This window comes from Chroicocephalus ridibundus, chromosome 2 (assembly GCF_963924245.1).
Source record: "Chroicocephalus ridibundus chromosome 2, bChrRid1.1, whole genome shotgun sequence".
NCBI lineage: Eukaryota > Metazoa > Chordata > Aves > Charadriiformes > Laridae > Chroicocephalus > Chroicocephalus ridibundus.
The window spans coordinates 122742451-122764178 of record NC_086285.1 but is presented as its reverse complement, the minus strand read 5'-3'; the positions used below and the strand labels follow the sequence as shown (position 1 = coordinate 122764178).

The 21728-nt window shown below is 38.3% G+C and overlaps 1 protein-coding gene across 5 annotated transcripts in view; it reads left to right on the top strand.

Annotated features, from left to right (window-relative positions):
* Window positions 1-21728, top strand: part of NOL4 (nucleolar protein 4) — a 196057-nt gene that overhangs the window by 81410 nt on the left and 92919 nt on the right. Inside the window, exon 1 of one of the 5 annotated variants that reach the window (XM_063326800.1) lies at window positions 12237-12376. The exons of the other annotated variants lie outside the window; for them this stretch is intronic. The gene's annotated coding sequence lies outside the window, so the exon portion shown is untranslated. Of the gene's footprint in view, window positions 1-12236; window positions 12377-21728 lie in introns of those variants that run through there. 5 annotated transcript variants of the gene reach the window in all.

The following is a 21728-nucleotide window of genomic DNA, read 5'->3' as shown; positions in this document are numbered from 1 at the left end:
AATCTGTAGCGAGACAGGAAGAAAATACAGTGTTCGGTTGCATGCTGTACTGTGAGCCTGCTGTTTGATTTTGGGTCTACGTGGTGCTAATTCTCATCATGAACCAGCATAAAGGTTGACTGTTACCTGAAACCCTGTCTTACCTCCCTCTGTTGCATAATATACATTTTGCCATTAGAAGAAGTAGAATTCTTCACTGAAAATTATCTGAGAAACATGCTCAGTTCAACCATCCTGAGGCCTTTTAATTTGTTACTGCTGACAATTTGCTACTCTTTTTTAAAAGGAGAATATGTTATTAGATGCACCAGTGGTTACACAAAGAAATGAATAGGTCAGACAAAAATTAAGTACCTCGGAAAAAATTAACCTTTTTGGCGTGGTAGAAGAAAATGGCTAGGCAGCAAAAATAGCACTATGGAAGCAACCAGTGTGCAAGCCCTGCTCTGATCACAAGAGGAGGGGATGCAGAACTGGGATTCAGTGGGTTTGCATTTCTTTCATAGTTATCTGTGCCCTCGTCAAATCTCTTGATTTCTCTTTGTCTTGTTTCCTGTCTGGAGAGGGGAGGTGATAATTTGCTTTAAATCCATCTATTTGCTATCTTGCTTGATTAAGCAGTAAACTTTTACACTAGGGAGTTTATTACTACGTATAGGTACAATGCCTGGCATAATGGTGACCTATCACAAGTCAGGACAGTAAGCAAAAATACTTAAAAAACCAAACTAACCAACAAAAGGAAAAACTAGTTGAGGACGAAGAATAGGCAAGTCCTTGGCCCTTCGCTTCTGCCCTTTTTTCTCTCTACTTCCCTGCTTGTACTCTGCTGACACTCTCTCACTTTCTTATCCTTAACCTTTCTCAGACGGCAAGAAGAATCTCTCTAAAGCCAAAGCCTGACTCTGTTTGATGGTGTTCTTTAGAAGAAAAAGTAAACTGTGAGGGCATCACTGTCTGAACTGCATGTGCCGGCCTCTTCCAAACACTCACTTGGACACTTAGACATGCTCCTTAATGGTTGCTCTGTGCTGCAGCTGGACCCACCAGCTTGGCTGCTTGTGCCACCCTCATCTCCCTCTTCTGTGCAAAGCGTGACACATTCATATATGCTTTAGAGGCAGAGCTCAGTGGAGATGCAGGTGTTACAGGCAGCCCTGCAAGACATGTCTACTGGCAACACCAAACCATTGTACCAGTTTTGCAAAACCAAACCAGAAGTGAACATTCATCCTTCTCACTGGGGAACCAGTACCCCAGGATGCTGGCTTTAGAAAGGGATTCTCTGTGCATCCGTGACCTTTGGAGATTTGGTGTCAGGAAACGTGAACAAGAATTTTAAAAATAAAATGAAGGGAACTTTATTCTTTCAGTGAAAATCTTTAAGCCTGAGATGTAGAGGAAAAATGTTGCCATTCTCATTTTGATGTAATCAAATCCTTTATGTAATTTGAGCGTTGGTGGGGAACAGTCTTCCTGAATCGTGTTTACCAGTGGGAGTTTCAGAACTGATGTGTAGGTGGGAACTAACAATATCACCCCACACATCTCACTGCTGCTCTGCATGGATGGGGCTAGGCTGGTACCAAGACTAGCCATCAGCGTTAGCCTTGCCAATTTCCACTTGCACGGGGGACATTAGACTTATTTGCATTTCTGTTTTAGAGGCACCAGCCATGTGAAGGAAGTGGCACTTGAATTCCTCAAGATTTGGCTGCTGCCCCCATTGCGCATTTAGTATAATTTTGCATTTTTTTCATTTCTTAAATTAGAAGGTTGCAGTACCATTAAAGTCACCCATTGGAGACATAAATTATGCAGGACCCATGTGAGCTGCTGTGCATGACTAGAATTACAGCCCCTTGTCCTGGCCATGCACTTCTCACTGAAATCAGTTTTGCACCATGGGACCCCCGAATGATTTTGTCACTGCTTGGATAGGCTTTGAGCAAGCCTTTTATTATTGTTTGTCCAAAAGTCCTAGCACAGTTTGTAAATCTCAGTCCAGCTATCCTTTATAGTGAATGTCAAATCATCCTCCCCCTTTGTATCTGAAGCACTTGGACCCTGATGCAGACCTTCATGACATCAGTGAGCAGTGGACTAGATCTTCAGTAAGCAAGGTTAATTAAGGTATTTGGAGGTCACATACACAGAATTTATTTATGGTTTTATCACTAGAGAGTACAATTAAAAGCACGTCTTTGACTGTTTCACAGTGAGCAAACTGTTACCGGTTAAAGCATTGATATTGCAAGGTGTACCATATCCAAAGATGTCTGAAACCACGGCAGTAATTCCCATAGACCTAAATGAACTTTGTCATAGGACTTTTCCTTATTATAAAAGTAATGCTTAAACTGGTAGTGTACTGCAGATCAGTTGTGCACCATCATTGGAAAGAAGCAATAGGGAAAGTTTTCACTTCATCTGAGACTTTAAGACTACTTAATTTTTTATTTGATGTCTTAGGGTAAGACAGTCCATAGAAGTTCATCCAGGTAGTGCTATTCTTCCCTTTTGTGCAACATACTTGGTTTTCACAAAATCACTGATTAAATGTTTTTCTCAAAGCAGGAGAGGGAACAAGATATCAATGATTGTCTTGACATGATAGTTTTTTTCTGCCACCTTACTATCCACATGGAGAATGCTTTGCTTTGAGCATCAGAATACCCTGTAGATGTGATATCCCTTTTCCCCCACTTCCTTCCTCTACAGTGGATACTGTTAGATCAGTTTTATGGTGCCTTCTCCATTCTGTTCTTATTAGATGTTCCTCAACTTTAATGTCTATCTGTGAGAATTAGCTAGCAGATGAAGTAAGCAGCCAAGGTTATGACCCAGGTAATGCTCTCATGTCTCAGCGTTTTTTATTTGTTTTTCTTATCTGCAATACATAAACGATTTACTGCAGGGTAGGTGTCCTTGGTATATTTTCTTCATATAATTCTTTTAGTCTAATGCTAGCTGAGATATTGAATCAGTTAACTGTTGTCTCTTCTGGTCAGAATGTAAGGTAAAAATTTAAGTGACAGTTTCATAATTCCCTTCTGGAAACTGAGTTTAGCTCTTGCTCCTACCAGGGGCAAAGATTTATTCGTTATATACCTGCTGATGAAACTTAACAGAGCTTTGAAACTAGGTGGAAACAGGAAGAGGAAAAGAAAAAAGTTTTCTTCATTCTCTTCCTCATGTTCTCTTAATGTACTATTGCTTCAGCATCTCATACAAGTCTTCTGGAGATGCTCCTCACAGCAAAGCAAAGAACTGATGTAGCTATTCTGGTACACATCCGCAGTGCTTGAAAGGTCTTAGATCTACCTGTCTAACTGAGTGTTTGAAAAGCATCTGTTTTACAGCTTATCCTTTCTTTAGCTCCACCTTATTCTCTTACCCAGTTTTCATTCCAGCAGCCATGGGATAATATGAGTAAATTTCTTACAAATGTACTGACACATACTGAACCAGAGTGAAAATTTGAGTATTCGACTCAACATACTGTATCTTCCTTGATTATGATGCTTTGTCAAGCCAAAGCTAGTTAGCATATATTTCTTGCCTCTTTTTAGAGTTAGGCAAAGAAAAAGAACATAAACTGCTTCACTTTTGATTTTGGTACTCTTGGTCTTTTATACCAAATATTCATCCATAGATTTTAAGAGATAAATAGCTGGGATGCTTTTTTGTCACTTTGCTGGGCCATTAACATGATATCACTTTTCTTATTCCCTCATCTGTGTGTCTGTCATAAATGGCAGCTCCTGGGGAGACATTATCAGCCAATATGGTTCATGTAAACTTTGTTATTTTCTGTGATCTTTAAGATAGAAATTACTTAAAATAGTTTCTCCTGCTCTGAATTCATAAAGCTATTCAGGGACCATTAAATAGAACTTCCTGACTGGCATGATTGGGAACCAGGCATTTGTGGTCTTTCAAAGCTGTTTGTTTACAGAGCTTTCAGTCATCTCACTATGTGTTGTTGCATCCTATTTCCATCTTTTTTAGATATCAGTATCTTTCTCCTTAACGGTATCTTAAATTGATATATGGAAAAAGAAGCTGTAAAATTCTAAAAAGATCAAATATTATATCAAGGAAAATCAGACTTCATGTTACATTGAAAACAGACTTAAGCACATTGAAACACAGAAATGCACAGTAGGTCATCCAAAGTACTGTAGTGACATGATTTGGAGTAATAGGAAGGAAATTTGATGCAGCTTCTGAAATTAATTTCATTTGAAACCATGAGCACTATAAAAAGCATTTATCATACTGATAATATCTATTGCAATTGCATTATGCTGTGGGATTTTTTTTTTTTTGGTAATGGAAAAGAATTTATGCATTTAGAAGACATGTTCCAGTAGAGCTATTTCTGCTCCTGGATAGGAAATAAACAGGTGGGAAATATGCACAGCAGAGTCAGACAGCAGAAGTAAGCCCTAGCGCATTTACTAGTAATCCTTAAAATTGATGAATATCCCATAATATCATAAATATCAGCAATGAAGCAGAAATTACTACTATAAAGCTAATTTAGATTAGATTTTCCTTTCTTAAGTAAAGGTAATATTTGAATTTCTTCAATGCTTGAACAATAAACACTTGTATTTCCTGGATTTTTAAAATTAGCTGAAAAAGCCAGACTGAAAAGTGCGTACACTTCAACATAGTGATGCTGCTTTCTGACCAAAATTATGAACGCTAAAAGAAGAAAGCAATAAATGCACTGGGTATCTTTTTTTTTTTTTTTTTTTGTTGTCTGGCAAGCCTGACCTGGTGCTAGCCTGCCCTGTTTTGATAGATTATGCACAAAGACACAAGGTTGTAGAGCAAAATTCACATGAATAAAGCTAAACAGAAATCAATGAGCTTCTTTAATAGAGTTAAATGTAAGTATTAGAAGTAACAGACACAGAAAGGAAATAAATTAAGAGGGTATACTTTAACACTGTATAACAGGAATAGCACTGAACTTGGAAAACAGATTTGGAAATGGGCTTTATTATCTCAGAGTGTGAACAAGTTTTATATTACTGAACATTTTAATTTGTTCAAATTCACATGGTGCTAAATGCAACCTTTTTGTGATAGTACGCAGATCATATTTAATTTAAATATTTTAAGTGCCCGTGCCTCGAATTTCCTATTTGGGAATGTATAGTTTAATGTTCACACTTATATTTAGGTAGATACAAGTGATCTGACCTTCACAGCATCTTGCATTGAAATGGAAGATAGCAAATGTGAATCTTTCAGTGTTGCAGCTGGTATCCAGGGAACTGCCAATGAAAAAAATCAGAGGTCTTCACTGGTCACATCGCTAGAAACTGCCCTGACAAAAAGGGTTACTATGCAGGAGCATAATAACGCAATGTAGAAATGCAATGTACTGAGGAAGAATCAGGAGCTCAAACCTGTTAAGAGTCAAAACTACTAGTGTGTGAAAGTCACTGAGCTTGTGGCTGGTGTTAGGGTACATCTTATGTGCTGTTCAGAAAAGGGTCAGGGTCTGCAAGCTTGAGCACTAGAAGTCCCAGACAGTCACTCAGTTTAATTGTTAGCTCTCTCCAAGGTCTGTGCTGGGCCGTTTCAGCTTGCTTGCTCCAGTGCAAATCTGTTGTAAGGGAAGTAGCCCTCAGCAATGGGGATGAAAACGTAATCCATCTGGCTTTCCTAAAGGCTTTTAACAAGGCCCCTCCTAAAGGCTCTGTAGTATCTAAGTGGTTGAAAAATAAGACATGGAGACTATGAATAAATATTTAGTTCTCTCAGTGGAGAGAGAACACTAGTGGAGTCTAAATGGATTTGCATTATAGCTCTTATTTTTCAAAATATTCATAAATAGTTTGGAAGAAGGATGGAGAGCAAGGTGACATGTTAGTGAAATGTTGTTGACAAGACTAAGTTACTCAGTATCACAAAACAAATCCTGATTGTAAAGAGTTACAAAAGAATCTCATGGTACTGGGTGATAACATAAGAAGTTCAGCCATGGTGAATGTAAGGTAAAATAATGAAGAAATTCAATCCTCAATTTATATACAGTCTACAAGGGCTGTGGATGGCTGTTACCACTTTGGAATAAAAACTTGGGGGGGATAATAAAATATATCTATGAAAACATCAGCTCAGAGCTCAGTGATGGTTTACAAACAGACTGAGCGTCAAGAACTTTTTGAAGTAGCACTAAAGATACGCGTTAAACTGGATTCTTAGGTAGATATTAGACCAGCTAGTGCAGTTGGAAAAAATAATATTGTGGATTGGTAGAAGTAGTGCTAAAGATATGGGTTTAACAGGATTTGTAGATAGATGTTAAATCAGCTAATGCAGTTGGAAAAAGTAGACAAGATTTTTGTCACACAAACCTTGATGAGGTTGTGGATTGAAGGAGGACACTTCAGAGTTTAATACAGAGCTTAATATTGGATCCACCAGGAAAGAAATAGACAGCAAAACAGTGAACAGTAGCATCCCCTTTTTCAACACAATCAAAGACAGGGTATTAGGCTAGATGGACTTTCTGTGACCCATCATAGCAATTCTTATATTCCTGTCACATCTCTGTGTAAATTTATGTACCTACAGTGCCATTCTGCCCTCCCTTTTCCAAAAAGTATGTAGAAGAAAAGTTACAGGGAAAGGTGATAAGGAAGACCAAACATATGAAATTGTCTCCATGAGAGAAGAAATGCATTGACTATGACTTTCTAACCTGGAAAAAGGATGATTTAAGAGGACATGACTGACATTTGTAAAGTCACGAGTGGCATGGAGAAGATTAAGAAGGACAAATTATTTGTTGTCTCTCGTAACACAAAGCGTATGGGCCATCAGATGGAATTAACAGAGATCATGACCAGAGTAAGTAAAAGAAGGTACTTTTTTGTGCATCACAAAAGGATTTTGTAGATGCCAAATGCTTATTATAGGTTAGAAAACCCAGAAAAATTAATGGAAGGAAAATTCTTAAAGAGCTTTAAAAGGCAAGAATGAGTCTTTAAGCTATTCATTGTCTTTTTGCATTTTTCAGATCCAGGTCTGATCTCCAGATCATACCATGTCCATGCAGTTCACATTCAGGCTCCTCTTGGGAACAAGACAACTAAGTCCTTCAAGGACTTGGACATGGCAGTACAATGTCATTGTTGTGCTTTTACAACCACCGCTGTGTAGGGTTGTGGTATGTCTGTCTCCTCAATTGGTTTAATTGGGGTTGCCATGCAGATGAGACGGGTTAAGTGTTATGCAGTGTGGACAAAGCTAGTCCTGCCCTGAGCAGCATGGACACAAGTCAGTCTGCTCGAATTGGGCCAAAGGCCAGAACCTACTTCCTAGTGTGGTCCACAAAGTTGACAAGGTAACCAAGATAGAGAAGGTAAGGTTTGGGAAATGTCTGACCTGAAGGTAGCTGGGTGGTGGGAGGATAAGCCAGGGAAACATTCTCACTCTGTTCTCAGTCACGCCTCTAGCTGTTGCCTGGTGCCAGGGACAAGAGAGTATATCTGTTCTTATCCTCTTGCAGGAGAGTGGTAAGGGCTTTTTGCTGGAAATTACAACATGTATTCCAAAGTCATTGTTATTTTCTAAATATTCTCTTTTTGAGTAAGAATGTCTATCAGACATAAGTATGGTGTAATCTTTTATTGTTGGTCTCACTCCTAGAGACTGTACTGCCACAAAGTAGCCCGTGTAACTCAGAATCACGGAATACTTGAATTTGGAGGGGACCTTTGGACATTGCTAGGTCCAAACCAAATGACTGTTTAAGAAAGTTATGAAATTCAGTTTTCAGAAGATGTATAAACAACAGCCATTTGAAAGAGCACTTTTATCTTTGCTATGCCTCTCCACCACTCCCAATCTGATAAACTAATTTTACAGATCTAGAAAAAAGAACACCTTACTGAGAACATCTGACCTCATCTTGCATTTATTACAATGCAGTGTAGGTTACAGTGTAGGAATAATTTAGTTTAATGTTGTTTAATGTTAGTCAGGTCTCCCAATAGGGTAGCTTATCCCTTCAATGAGTTCTTCTACATTTGGCACTACATTCCTGAAATGCAAAGCATTTGCTTAAGAAGACAAAACTATATTACAATTTTACAAGTACAGGCTGTTTTAGTTTTTCTGTATAAATTACTTTGACTATTAGGATGAAATCACAGTAATTTTTATCATTTTGCATATTAAAAAAAATCATATCTCCTGAAATGTGTCATTACTTACAAAATCATTTGATTCAAAATTCCTGAACATCAATTCTGCTAATACCGACTCCTCTTTGTAAACCTCGAGTAAAGTCAGTGAACTGAGAGGAACCACAGGTAGAGAAAAACAGTCTAAGAGGTGCCAGAAATAGGGCCTGATTGCCTATATGATCCAGTGGATAAGATCGTATGACACATTTCCAAAAATAAAATAAGATGTATTTAAGAGCAGTTTTGTTACACTCTTGAAGTGCAAAAGCAAAAATTTTCTTTTTCATTTACATATTTAGGTGTATTCTGAGTATTAGCTCTGCACCATTAGTTCTGTGCTTAGAATACGAAAGCTGAGTGTTTGCTGTCAGAAGGTGGTGGTACAGCTTGCACTGGTGTAGGCTCCTTCTTGATTTATCACTACACTAGGACTGAAGGTCACTCAGTGTTTTGTATAAGGAAATCATCTGACAAAAGCAGGATCTGAGTTACCAAGATGTATTTAAAAAGAGAAAGGAAAGGATAGGGAATTAGGGGTTTAAAAACCCCAAATCACAGGTTTGATCCTGTAAAGTACTGGGCACTGTTGCTCTATTTCAGCAAGACTTACATGTGCTTAAACCTTTTATTCAGGGCTCAGCATTTAGTGCTGTTTAATCTCAAATGAATAGTTCTTAAAAAGAAGATTGATATTGCCTTTCATCCATAGATTTTAAAGGACTCTGTGAACAGCTATGTACAGAAAGTATATAATAAAAATGAGAAATCAGTGGTGATTTCACAGTTAAGCATAGTAAAGAAAAAGAAAGGAAATCAAAACAGAAACCTTCGCTTTCTCATGTCAACTTTTCATGTTGGACCTATATGTAGTTTTATTTTCCTGTCTTTTTTCCTGTTTATTTTCAACATGAAATCCTCAGACTCCTCATTTGTGGCCAAAGCTGTGAATTCATGCAGAAACGTAGGACAGGATGTGTCTTCTGAGATCCCACGTCTTGTCTTTAAACTGTGGGTGTCCTGTCAAGAAGAAAAGTGGCTGTTGTGTATTCACCTCTCATCCCTCTCCCAAGCAAGACGGTAGACAAAGGGAAAAATTCAGACTCCAGCTTTGATAAAGGTAGACTCTACTTTTGAAAAAGGTAGAGCAGACCTATGAGAGTGGTGGGAGCAGCATGTTTCTGTTAAGGACCTAAAGCTGATTACTGTACTAGAGCCTCAGAAGCGTGCTGCTTTGTCCCAGTATGTTATACATACATGTTGTTCCTTAGAGTAGATTGCTTAAATACGTGTCGTCACCTTTCATTTTATCTTATTCCTTGTTCTGGTAAGCTCCATCTGGGTTGACTAAACCAGTTGTCTTTCCCTGGCTATACCCAGGGATGCATGCAATACCTGTGAGCTCCTGGATGTTCTAGGAGATCTCTGAACTTTGCACATTTAAAGTGCTTCTATTTCTCCACATGCATGTGAGAGGGTGTGTTCCTGCTGAGAGAATGATTTGAGTATTCATCTGAACTAAAACCCAAGAAGTTTCAGCCAGAAATGAGAAGATGATGGTCAGGGTTAATTTGGACCCATTGTAGTAACTGGGTGCTACTTGTTTCGGGTACTGAAGGAACATAGTACTTACATTTTGTATTTGGTTGAAAGACTGAATTTCCAAAACCACAAGTATTAAATGGAAGTTCTGCACATGAGCGTTAAGAAATGAATGATTGTGTTCTAAGGGCAATATTTACTGATTTCCACAGTTGTAGTTTGTGAAACAAAAAAGAACAGAACTTCACTTTCGTTAACCGTAATAGTAGTTCAGCTATTTTCACAGCATTAATCTTGTTGTTAACTGTTCTTTTCACATTGTGAGGAGACAGCATATGACAGGAAAAATCTGTAACATCATTCAACATCTGATTATATGCCCTTTTTCCTCCAAACCAATTTGCATGCCTACAAATACCAGTGTTTCCCAGTGGAATTGAAGGTGTAAAATATTGTCTCTCAAGCTGAAAATTATTTAGCCAAAGATTTTTCAGTATTTGGGAATTCTGGCTGGATAATTTCAAAAGCAAAACCATATGTTGCTTACAGGATTTGGCATTTCTCCAGTTGCATAGAACATGAGTGAAAAAGTGGAAAAAAAGATAAAAACCTAGCACTAATTAGATGATAATAAATACAGGTGCTATACTGTGTGGTGTAATTCATCTTGATAGCAAGCTGTAGGATGAGTCAGAGCCAGCAGATTCAGAGGGATACTATTTTGTGCATGTATATTCCTGACACGTGCTAAGATCCAAAGTAAGGTAAAACTGAAAGGGTTTTGTAACACTGAGATACTTTTGAAGGTTACAAAGTGCAATATTGCCTAGCCATGGAAAACAAATTGTATGCTTTTTATTTGATTCAGTTTTGTCTGGGGGCTTCTCACTGTAAATGCAATTAGTGTAGCACCAGGAGAAAACACTGATTTGATGATAATTTGGAGATCCTGACCTGGGCTTCCCCATGCCTCCATCTCCCCAGACTTCCCAACAATTTTCTTACCCATTCCAGGCAGTGAGGTACCTCCCCAAGGAGGCCTTATGTCGTTTGCCGAAACTGAGTTTGTTGGGACTAACCTGCTAACTATCCTGTATATCATGTTGGACAGGGAAAGTTTTTATAAATCCGCCCACTGTTTTACCCGCCCCCCTCCCCCTTCCCTACCCATAGGAGTTCTGGCTAAATGCAGCCTCTGGGCTCTTTCTCTTTCATGTGTCAGAGACTGTCATGGAGGTTCTTTTCTTTTAAAATTCCCAGAGAGAGAAGTAGATTCAGGTGGTGTAGATTTGATTCATCTACAGCTCTTTTAGTACTCAGATAGGGCAAGCTGTTACTGGTACTGAGGGACTGGCGTATCTTACTTGCTGAAGGGGTGTTGTGTGTGTAGCCACACACGTTACATGCTTGAGAGCAAAGGCACAAAGGAGGAAGGAATCTGTTTTGTGCAAACAGACAGTTAAAAACATGTTTAGAGACTGGCCTTACATTCTCAGTTACTGCTTCTTTAATGTGAAAGCTCACTGAGACATGCTTGTGTCTGAAATAACAGGAGAAGACACAGTCATGCTCCAGCCTCCAGGAATTTACCACAATAATACTTCGCGTGGTTTTGTAAGAGAAATTAAAACACAAAGAAACACACTTTGCATTAAAATTTGATTGAACAATTAAAAATGTGTAAATAATTGAAATGCAGAGGCTATAAAAGCTTTCCATTATTCTCATTGAGAAAAAATATTTAAAGCGTAGGATCCAGACGTTATTCTGGGTCAGTAAATAGCTGATATTTACAGTATGGATTACTCAGTTTTCTTTTGCGTGATGAACAGGGCTCCCAAAGCTTATTGTGGCTGTTTTGTCATTTATATAAGGCACGTGGCTGCTGTGATTTGCTTTTCTCAGTATCCCCTCCCCCATCAGCAGAAACCTTTGAGCTTCAAACACAGATGTTATACTGTGCTCTTTGTGTGCATGTATGTGTATGAGTGTAAAACCATTAAAGAAAGACTGCATAGCTAATATGCTGGAAAACCAAAGCTGAAGCACAGGACTTGGCTTGAGACTTAATTTATTTTTCTTTATTACAGTGAGAGGTTAGCGTTGACTAAGTGTAGGACTAATGTGTATGAACAAGTAGTGGTTTAAAAGCAGCCACGCTGCTTATAAAATCAGCAATTTAACGTAAGCAGGAATGGCAGTTTCATTAAATAATGCTATGATCTCTCAACCATATTCTTAACTAGTAATCTCCCCGTAGCAAAATACATAGCTAATCAACCTCCTAGCCTGTCAGTAAACTTGCAGGGGAATTAAATCCTGGAGGAAGAAGCCCGTAGCCCCGGAGGAAGGCTGAGTGCATGTTTCACTGTCGTCTTTTCAGCTCATCTCAGTGGTCCCACTGCTAGAATGTGCTCTGTTGTCATGGCAACCCCATCTCCTGCTTCCTACAGGAAAGATTAGCTCGTACTGTGCACTGGAGAGAATTTAGGGGAAGTCAAGCTAATCCCTGGGTGCACAGCGAGAGAAAGGTTGGACCTCGCCTGAGGGATGCTGTATCTGCAATGATAGAATTGGCCTGCCACAGACACTGGTATTTAAGTTGAAGAGCAGAATTCACAGTAAGTGTCAGATCCTCCAGAGAGGAATATTGAATGAGGTTTTCTAAGTCTTGGTGAAGACTGTCCCATGCCAACAGTGGAATGACAGCAGGAGGCTGTGTGTGGAATACCAATACGTTTCACCCGTTCAGGTGGTATTTCAAATATAGATTCAAAGCCTCAGTTCCCTGGAAACTAGGTGATAAAATTTTAAAACATCACCATGAGATGCGCACCTAGAAATCTGAAGCATGTCTCATTTGGTGTATAAAGCTGAACAAGTGACGATGAGCATGCCTTACAAATTGTGTATGCACTGTGCGGCGTGCTTAAGAATTCCTGTGTGCTGAAAAATAAGCGGGAAAGCGTGAGGAAACTGATCTGTGTGTGCTGCAAACTCAACTGCAAAAGTGCTGAACTATCAAATTAAGCATGAAAATTTACAACTCCTGATTCAACCTTGTTTTTTCTTCATATTAAAACCCAAACAGGGAAAACATGAGCTTTTTAAAGGTATAGTCATAATGCAAGCTTTTGAGGAAAACTCTTTTTAATGTAGCTAAATTAAGGTTGTGTGCGACATGATGCAGCATGTGAAATGTGTGTTTGTTTTCTTGCTGGTAGAGTTAAACAGAGGGTATTCTAGCTATTCCATTTCTGGTTATTTTAATGCTCTGGCTTTCTTTGATATGATCATGTATACTCAAGACTCCCAGCTTTAAACTAGAGTGTTTGCAGTAAGATTTTAACTGTCTGCTTTTTATTACTGTCAGCTTTTCCTAAACTTATTTTTTTCAGCAGTTTATTTGTGCAGCCTATATATCTTTACATTTTTAGTATGCATGCTTCTTCTGTTGAGTTTTTAATCAAAAAATAACTTTGTCATTGTTTAATGGTTATTTAATATATAGCAGTATTCTGTAATTCAGATCTATTTATGCATATATGTGTTTTGCATGTATGAAAATTTATGTGTGAATGTGTGTTTCTGCAATACATACGTGCATATATGTATGCAGGCAAACGGGGTCTTTGTTTTAATGAGGCCCGTTAGTGATTTGTGATAATAGAACACCGAGGAAGTAAAAGACCTGTTTTCACCTTGAAGGATAGGTATTTTTTTGGTATCTAAAATTTTTCTTGTTGCAAAACCATAAATAACACACTCAGTCTGCTTAAAGAAACAGCATATGTTGTATTTCTGTGTTGGTCTATAGTGTAAGAAGGGAAAGCATCCTGACTGATATCGGTGAAAGTGCACTGTGTTGCCTTTTCAGAGCCCTGGGTCAATGGAATAGGTAGTGAAGGGACAGTTATTTTTTTCTTCTCCCTCCCAGGGCAGCTCAGAAAGAGTCACACATAAGCTCCAGATTGGTTAGTATATGAGCAGTCTTCCCTCAAAACTTCCTTTCTTTGGCTGGTTTACCAAATGGTATGAGCACTGACAGTGTCTGTCGTCTTTGTAGTTAAAAAACTCAGTAGCCAGTGTACATCTGTTATATGGAGGACTATAGAAATAAACACAAAAGGTATGGAGGCTTTAAGCCGTTATTCAGGCTGTCCCTTGAATCTGCAGTAGACATACAGGTGACAGGGAATCCACACAAGTGCCAAGCAAAGTGGGGATTGGAGTAAGAGAAAATTCATCAAATAAGTATTTTTCATTTGAAAGAACACTGAGAAATTATTGTTTGTTACCAAAATTATTGTTTGTTATCTGTCAAATTAAATTACTAATTAAAAAAACCCTTCTGTGATAAAATAACACAAGGAAATATTTATCAGAGAGTTCCTTGTGTATTTCCAGCACTTCTGTGAGGCTGTGTTTCAGAGTGACACTTTTTAACATAATTGTTTACAACTTAAAAAAAAATTTAGGCAGTTAACTGCACAAAGTTGCTACCTTGAGTGTCCTTTTATTAAATTAAATTATCCGAGATGTTGGATTTCTTTGTCTCAAGGTCATGATTTGTTTTCCTTTTTTTTTCTCCAGCATTTAACTTGTGTATGGAATAATGTTGGCTGGTCAGACATTGTCTCAGCTTTTTCTGTCTTCTGCAAAATGTGTGATTTTAGGAAGTTGGTCCAAGTTTTATTAGGACAGAGTTTTCACAAAGGGACTGGAATTCCTTATCTGTATTTCTGGACAACTTTCGGCACCAACTGTAAACAGGACTAACTGCACGTGAGGAAGTGCAGTGAGATTCAAAGCATACATCCTAACCTGTAACCTGTGTTCCATTCTCTTCCAAGAAAAGGATGTGAACACTCCTTGTAGCAGTGGGACAGTTTTACACCAGGGCAGGTACAATTGGTAGAGACTGCTCATTCTCAGGTGTCCAGGCCTCCAAACTTGAGAGAGTTCCTGCATAAATTCTGTTTCAATTAAATAAAATTAATTTCCTTGAGTTACCAGAAACTAAAAAAGCAGAGATGACTCTGCTTGATGTATACAAAAAAGTCAGAGTTCCTAAACTCTTCAAAATAATAGACGTAGCATGTTCTGCCAGTGCTCCTCTACGGCACTCTCCTGTTGTGAGAACTGTTGGCCTCCCCACAGTGGGTCACTCCTCTGCCCAGCATTTTCTCTTCATTCCACTTCTGCCCGGCATTCCTGCTCCCTGCAGGTATTGCCCTCTTCCTGAACTGCCTTTTCCCTGTGCCACTGTGTCCTCGTGTTCAGGCTGTCTGCTGGCTAGATGTTCAACTGGCTAACATAACGATCTCTGATGTGTCTTTTCTATGCATAAAACTAAGTAGGATGATTTAATGTGTATACTGTTTCACCAGATCAAGGTTTTTAATTATGACACCAATCAGAAAAATATTGTTAATAGTGTGTCGCTGTCTTTCCTTGAAACATTTCTCACTATTGTAAACTGTCCCCCGCCCAACTCGTACAACATCGCTTCTGCCTGCAACCTCCCTTTGGAATTCGTGACTAACAATTTGCCCCTCTTTCACTGAGATATTCGTTCAAGGAAAAATAGGTAAAATGTTCAGCGCTTCCTGGGTGGTACACTGCACCTCACAGAACCTGGCCATCTTTTAACATCCACAAATATGATAAAATCACAAGCTCTGTTCTGTCCCAGCAGGAATCTTGCTGCTGGTATTCTCATTAAATCAATTAGAAAAATAACAAATTTATACATATATATGTATATATATGAACTTTACACACAATGTATGTGTCTCTCCATATCAGAGATTTATCGTTCCCATTTTGGGAAGAAAGCAGTAATAACGTTGATATTTTTTCTTGGTTGCAAGGCATTTTTTTTCTGAGGCATCTATGCCTCTTTAATTCCTTTAAAATGTACCTATATATGTCATGTTTCCAAAAAGACTATGCATGGCCAATTTGAAGGTAGCAGAAGTGGCCCTCAATGAAAGAAGTGTATTTTCAGTTGAAACAGGAAGCTTGAATCTATTGAGATTTTGTTTATCTTTAAACATAAGCTCAAATATTTTGATTAATATTTGTATTTTTCTTTTGTTTAAACAAATCTGCAAGGATTTTAAAAAAATCTTTTGAGTTGACAGTTTGCCCTAATTTGAAACAGTAATAGCTAGCCACATGGGAATATTTTGGTTATTTTAAACCTCCTTTATCTTCCTTTTCTCCTCAAAAGTAAAACTCTGAAACCACTAATTGTATGTAAATTGCATGAATTTAATGGACTGAATTATTTCCCAGGCTGTACACACTGGCTCCTGTTCACGGTAGTGAGATTAAGATCATATGCATCCAAAGGTAGATTTCGGCCCTGTCTATGCTATTCTTCTGGCCAGCTTCGTAGCAGTTAATTAAAAAGTGCTTTCTCAGTGCCGTGCGGCTGGCTTTGTGGCTTTCTGCGTAATAAGTTCTTTGTATTAGCTGAAGAGCTAAGCAAAATAGCAATGTTAACTTTCAGCAGGGCCAAATACAAAGGGAGAGAAACCGGGATTTCCTGAGCAAGTTCTTTGTTTCTAGTGGTAGTTGAGATACTAGGTGCTGTCTGGCTGACAGCCCTAATGCTTAAAGGAGTTGCACTTCCATTATTCTAGTTTTGTATGCTTTTAGCCATAACAAACTGAATTTTTTAGTCTTCTCCAGAGGTCATTTGTGAGGCCTTGACGGTAGGTGTCTGCAAGGCGCATGGGGGACGTACATGCATCCTCTAGGGCAATGGTGAGGTTTATTTTAGATTCCAAATATCAAAATATCAAATGTTAATATCAGTAATATCAAAATTGCAATCGTACTAGCAAGTTATACAATGGGAATCCAGGGTTTCTGTCGTTTTGTTGCCAGAAGAGTCCACTTAGAGTTTTGCAGGGTATAGGAGAATGAATGTGAGCTCAAGATTTGAGTGATCAATCTTTTCACACTTAGTGCATTTTAATTTCTCATTGCAAATTTATTCTTGACAATAGATTACTGATTGTATCCTGTTGTGGACTCCTTTAATGGTCTGTCTGTAGGTGGATAATCAGTCATTTTGAGTTTGTAATTTCTCTAGTCATTATGTTTGAAATTGTTTTCTGAAACATGCTGAGGAGAAGACGACTACTGTATGTGTGGGTTGATGGCAACAACAGCAGCAATCCTGATTGCATCTGTGATTTGTGAATGCTTTCAGCCAGCAGCAAACCAAATGTGATCTGATCAAAACCGTGTTTTGGATATTCAAGTCCAAGGGCAAGAGTGCCACGATATTCACTAATGTCCTTCCATTCTGCTCTCTGCTACTACATAAACTACCGAAGATTGGTTTTGATGGCTCATATTGTGGTTAGCACATGATGTAGAAATTGCATTAACAGTACCAGTCCTTTTACCGTCTGCAAATGTGCTGTCAGCGTAAGTCCACATCCAATACAAAATCTCAGCTTTTACTCCCTGTATTTTATCTTAATTTCCTGTAGCAGCAGCTGTGGCATTGGGTTTGGCAGGAACTCGTAGTGTAGGAAGCTCCTGAAACTGCAGATTTCAGTGCTGAAGTTAAAAAGAAATGCATTTTGGGAAAATCAGACTGCTTGAGAACTGGGCAATGATATCTACATAGAGGGACTCCACACCAGTGATTTTCACCATCACTTGTCAAGTGGCTTTTTTGCCATTTGTTGGAGATATTTCAAATTAGAACTGTCTCAGGTGTTTTCTAACAGTAGAAGATAATGTTGATGTTAAAGCAGTTCTGACAAAATTTTAATCTTCACAGGCTTCTCAAGTTCAGCCTGAAAGAGTTTGGACCAAAATTCCAGGCACTTCATAGTACATTCTTCCTAGGGTTGAGAAATGCAGTTTCAAACCTCTGATCTCAATCAAGTCATGCAGCGACTTGAGTTTAGGTATATTCTGCATCACTGGTAACTGCTTCATCTCCATCTATATGTGTTTTTCTCGTCTTTGCTCTGTTGATAATGCGTATACAATACAACAGGACATTCACTGTACAGGAGAGAGACACTGACTCTGTATCCCACTGTTGTGGGACTTCAGCTAACATTGGGGAGGCAGGGTCAGGAACTTGAAAAACTGTATTTATCTGTTTGCCAAGAACATAATTGAAAAATATTTATATTGAAATATCTGAAGAGGAAGATGATATCTTTGGACCACTTTCTAAATGCTTCTCTGTTGAAGCTGCCGTAGTTGACACAGGGTAATAGAGGGGTTTTCTTTTAGAAAGGCTGCCCTTTGAGTCCTCCAAAATGTTTGTATTCATGTGTTGGAGAATGAAAGATGATAACCATTTCTTTGCTTAGACAGATGAAACTTTCTTAAGTACCTGAACTGACATACAGGATCATCAGTCATTTTGTGTCAATATTTTTCTGTATGTTGGAGCCTGTCACACTCACTTAATCAAGGGTAATAAAATTATACCTTACCCAGATTGTATTGTAATTTTTGGACCCATTAAATATCTAGCTCTGAAATTTTCTGTTGATTCCTATATGCAGAATAAGGAGGAGTCTCAGAAGCTGTTGTATCTGGAGCACCTATAGTTGCCCTCTGCTACAAGCTTTCCCATCCTAATTTGTGTTTGAAGTGCAATTAATAGGTTGGCTCAGAGTGCATTTACCATTGCCAGCTTTCACTTAGGTTATTTTTTTGTTATTGTTGCATTGGTTTGTATTATTTCTTCTGATGGCAGTTATTTGCAATTGCAGAGAAGGAAAAATCTGATGCTTTTTGGAAAATTTGCTGCTTTTGGAAAGAGGGCACACTAGGCATTTCATGCTGTGGAGTATCGGTGTTACTGTTTGCTTTTGCACTGGATATAAAAGATAACAGCCCACCAAGATTTTAATAGTTATTGTAAATAACATTCTATTAATGATCAAGATTGACACCATGTGTTCCACTTTGCAGCACGCATAAATTCTCTGCTTGATCCAATGAGAGAATAAGCTTATTCTGTCATCAAACCCAGCTTCGGATCCATGTTCTGCTTCTAAGAATTTTAAAATAAGCTTCTGGAAAACACTGTTCCTTCAGAATTAGGAAGGCAGGTGATGACTTTATGAAGGTGATGATAAGAATTGCAAAGAAATGGACAGGGATTTGAAAGAATTTCCCAGGATTCTGTTGTTTTGATGGGCATTTACAGATTATTTAAGCAGGAGAAAGATTATCAGCAAGTGTTTCTCATTCTCTTCGTTGTTTTTTGCAAACACTCTATATTTTCTAACTTCTCTGGAAGCTTAAGAACAGGTTTACCATACAGCTGTTTGTCATACAGCTGTTTCTGTTTCTAATGTGCATTTCAATTAGATTAAAGTAGCTATACAATGATGATCCCTTCAAAATAAAAAGTTTATCAGGGGCCAAATAAACTTGTTTAGAGATTGTAAAGGGAAAGCAAATTATGTAGTGTATTTTACAATATCATTGTCCTTTATTTTGTTATTCAAAATAACACCAAGCATTTCTGTGAGTGCTCTTGCTCTAGGATCCCCCTTCCTCCCCTAGCTAAATTTTGCAACAGAAAACATCATCTGTGGGCAGGATGCTTGATTTACCAGGAGCAGCCTGCCAGTTTCTACACACAGATCTGTTGGGACAGCTCAGCAAATGGTCATGTCTCATCATTTTACTCTGCTCTTCACCCTTAGCCAATACCATATTATAAGGAGGACAAGTAGGTATTACAGTTGGGCTCTTTGGTGTAGTTTTATTCTTACCCTTTCTAGTGGTCTGACCTTTAACAACAATCTGTACATAGATGGTTGTTGGAATTTTAGTGAGCACAGGACTGATTCACTGTGATTAAAACATTCTTAAATTTCATTCGTAATGGTACCTCATCAATACTGTAAAGCACAGAAGAAGCACGTGCTGCAAATTCTCTGTGTGTGGGCTGCCCTGTTGCTGAACCCTGCTGGGCTACCAGAAGCCTTTAAGTGAATTCAAAATGTGGACTAATTATTTTATTTCTTAAGAAATCTCTCCAGCCTGCAAAGAACTGCAAACCAGTTCATGGATTTTCTCTGAAGGGAGGTATTCTGTTTCCTCTACTTTCTGGCCTTGTTGAGTAATCTGGTTTTGAGATTAGCACTCAGCGAGGTTTCAGCAAGGGCAAACTGACTGCCTCTAGTGAAAAGAAAATTTTTGAAAGTTACTAAAATAGTATTATGTCCAAGAAATTGTAGTGTTTCTGTTGGTGTTAGCTTCTCAGAAAGGAACTGTAAAATGGTAGTCTTCATGCAAAAGTTTTAAAGCGCAAATAATTTTCAAGTTTTTCCATCTTTCATTTACACTTTTGTTCAATGCACCCTCTCATACTTGCTCTGTTCCCCATCCAAGAACAGTCCACTGCATTTCAGTGGGAGGGAAAGTTCAAAACAAGAGATTCTTGCTTAGTCAGGTCGCTTGACAGTGAAAATTTCAAGTCCACAGCTCTGGTGAGGAGTAGAAGTGGATATGCCGGAACTATCTATCAGATCCTTTGGGCTTTATGAAGTTTCTGGGCATTGAATCATAGTTACTTGATTTGCCAGAGATATTGTGCTGACAGACCATCTAGCAAAATCACTCTTTTTTTGTCTTCAGATACCTCGTATTATTGTCTATTTTTAGATAATATGTGACCAAATGGTCAGCTATATTTTGGGAATTGTAAAAAACATTATTGACTTTGATGTCTGTGCTGAAATAATTTCTGAAAATGAAAGAGCATGTTTTATTTTTGCCAAGAATAATTTCTGAAAAGGAAAAAGCCTGTTTTAATTTTGCCAGTCAGATTGGAAGTCAAGGTGTCTATCTGTAGTGTTATGAGGCAGTTGGGATTTAAAAGTGGTGACTTTAATGAAGGCAGAAGAGACCTTGCTGTAGTATTAATAGGTCATGGGAAGTCTGCTGTCTTCTGCCAGCTATCACCCAGTTGTTGGCAAAGATCTCAAATCATGGATGTTTGTGAATAGAGCTTGAAAATCTGTCCTTTTTCAACCAAAGTTACATTGCATGACTCAAGATTCTGCTGTCTTAGCCCATGCGATTTTTTATTAGGAAAAAATAGTAACTGTTGTAAACTTCCAAGCTGATTCTAATGCCTTGCCTTGCATATGATAGTGTCTGTACATCTCTTATGTCAGTTTTGGCATTCACTACGTGAGGGAGGTTTTTCAGACTGATCAAGAAGAGGCCAATCATCAGCACTGTTTATTATTCTCCCTTTTGTTTGATGCTTATAATTGTAATCAACATGCTAGGGAGACTCCCAGTATGCTTATGTCCTTTACCTCAATGGCAATATTTTTGTGTTCAGGTACAGCTTCCTTAGCATTGGTGACTGTTGTCACCTTTTGCATTCTTTTGCTTGTGTTTAGGCTGGTGCTTAGCCTTTGTAGATGCTGAATATTTTTAACTTTCACTTGATAAAGTGAAAGATAAGATTGGGAAGGCGTAATGGATATAACATTCACAATTGATTGCTTTCCAGATAGAGAAAGACCATAAAGTTTATTATCGAGTGTTGCCCTGTGTGCGCAGAATACTGTTTTCATTCAAGCAGTGAGGAGACCGCTCACTATAGTTACTCAAGGCATGCTCAAATCAGGAAACAGTAATGTACATGCTACCATGGACATTCTTAAACATTTTAAAGTGACAGAAAAAAAAGCGAACTGAATTGAAAAGGGGCGTGTAATTTGTATCCCTCAAACATGCTTATTTGCTCAAGTTTGTAATCACACCTTTCCAAGCTCTGGAATTCTTCATCGAATTTCTAAACTTACAGTTTATCTGTAACGGAATCCTACACTTGACTCACTGAGACTCCGTCTTGGCAAAAACATTAATTACATCACAGTCATTAAATAAGGAACCAACAACCCTAATGGAGTCCTAAATTTTGATATTTAGTGTTCTGACTCCTGAGAT